We start from the raw sequence: 2,072 nt of genomic DNA, 5'->3' as shown, positions 1-2,072 counted from the left end.
GCCCGATGTCAAATTAAAAAAAAAAATAAAATCCATATCAGGATAAATCCGTTCTACAAACATTTCTTTCGGTGACCAAACTACGAAGTCACAATACACACATTCTGTAACAAACAACTGCATTTGTACTTGATAAAAATATGCATGATTTTGGTCAAGGTTAATGCATCCATTGTTCCATACTAAGCATGTGTTTTTTTGTGCAGAAAATTCTTTAATTGTCAGATTTTGTGTGAATAATGTATATGGACATTTGATTTCTACACATCCTCCAGTACAACAGTCGCAATAAACAAGACCGTCAGGAGAAGCCCCTATCTGCGGGTGTTGATGATTAACTACAAATCCCACAGCTTCCACTTTTACATTTAAATGTTGTGGGCTCTGAGCTTTAATATATGCTTCTCTCGAAACACCCTCATGCTCAATACCCCATTTAATCCCTTTTGCAAAAAACAAAACTTTGGTGGGGTAACAAACACTTTTAATTAAGGACAAGGACGGCTTTGTTCGACAGCAGCGTTTAAAATTGGATGCTGTGATTCTGCCAGCCCTTTGAATATACCATTGCATACAATCACTTTGGGTTTTTGTAGCATTCTGTATTTTCTCACATACATCTGCAGTTATCGTAAAATTTAAGTTGTCCCCTATATACACTAGTGCTGAATATGGCAACTTTTCATACTTTGCATCGTAAATCTCAAATATCGAGGTAATAACATCACAGTTTGTGCTTTCAGCTATAAAACTAGCAAATGGTTCCACAATTCTCATTAATGATGCTTCACAATTACTATCATGTAGATCCTGTAAAATTTCATGTGGTGTTACAGATGGTATTACTGGAGGTTCCGGAAGTTGATTTATCTTTCTCCAGGACATTTTCACAACTGGTACTATTGGTACTTTGTTGCTAAGGGTACCGGCCAAGCTGCTTTAACATCTGTGCACAAAGTACTTGCTTTAATTTTGGATGCATATCCTGCTGCAAAAAGCAATGCCCCTACATGACTGCACACTTCGCTGTTTCCGGCCATACATGTGCAGTGAGCTGTACAGATGCTACCATCTTCTTGGGCAATCACCCATGTGCTCAACGACTTTTCATTCATTTTTTGAGAATGCCTAACCTGACAAACAAAAGTGTTATTTTTTATGAAAACATCAACACCACTTACTTTCCCAACCATGACTACAAAACACTTCACGTACATGCAGCCAACTTTCTCCACAAACCCAGATCCAAAGTACCTAAACGCTAGCAAGCTTTTATAAGCTTTCATTTGGTCCTTCGTATAAAAGCTGTGAGTTAGCACCAAATATGCCACAATATCTATACTGCTGATTGGTGGCAGTTTTTCGATACCGTAATCCAGGTCACAATTATTTATTGCAAATAGATTTACTCCGTCAATTAATTTTATTTTTTCCTCATACCGCACAGCTACATCCGAACTTTCAATTTCCAGTTTTTTGAAATATTCACTTCGGTTCGACATTATTATAGTAGGCGCGTACTCGAGGAAGGAGGTTAACCTAAAAAGCGATATATGATAATTATTGTGCCATTACATTATAACAACCAAACTACCTAATCTTCTTTGATTATGATTAGAAAGCATCAACTGAATACTGTGGTGTAGGTACCTAAGGCAAAATGTTATTCCTTCACATTACAACTTTCCGAAACTTACCTTGTTTAATTCAGATGTAATTAATGTTTACATCAAAGAGTAACTAATAATGTTTGTAATGTAATTCTCCATTTTTGGGGTTCGTTGAGATTTGCTTTAATATGTAAAAAAGGAACCACAATTGTTTTTTGTTTCTAAAGCGATCGATTTCGGGTTTAACCACCCATCATCAGGCTATGCTAAAAGTATATCACATGAATTTGATGAACACAGAATTAAAATTATTACCGTCAATTAAATTATATAATGCAGCGACATTGAGTTGAATAAAAAGTATTAAAGTATTGTCTTCGTTTATGTAATTTTAATACTTTTTATGTCTTACTAACCTATCATAGCACATTTTATATCTGTGATACGCGGGCATAAAGTACC

At 35.6% G+C, this 2,072-nt stretch overlaps 1 long non-coding RNA gene across 1 annotated transcript; it reads right to left on the bottom strand.

The window, feature by feature from the left end:
- Positions 1-1,196: 1,196 nt before the first annotated feature.
- Positions 1,197-1,837, bottom strand: LOC116160171. The gene is made up of 3 exons (XR_004143153.1): positions 1,698-1,837; positions 1,595-1,650; positions 1,197-1,539 (listed from the first exon to the last, which is right to left on the bottom strand). It is a non-coding gene; the product is annotated as an uncharacterized LOC116160171 (long non-coding RNA).
- Positions 1,838-2,072: the final 235 nt, after the last annotated feature.

This window comes from Photinus pyralis, unplaced genomic scaffold, assembly GCF_008802855.1.
Source record: "Photinus pyralis isolate 1611_PpyrPB1 unplaced genomic scaffold, Ppyr1.3 Ppyr1.4_LG1, whole genome shotgun sequence".
Lineage (NCBI taxonomy): Eukaryota > Metazoa > Arthropoda > Insecta > Coleoptera > Lampyridae > Photinus > Photinus pyralis.
Note: the sequence above shows the minus strand (reverse complement) of the source record. Positions and strands in the feature narration are given on the sequence as shown.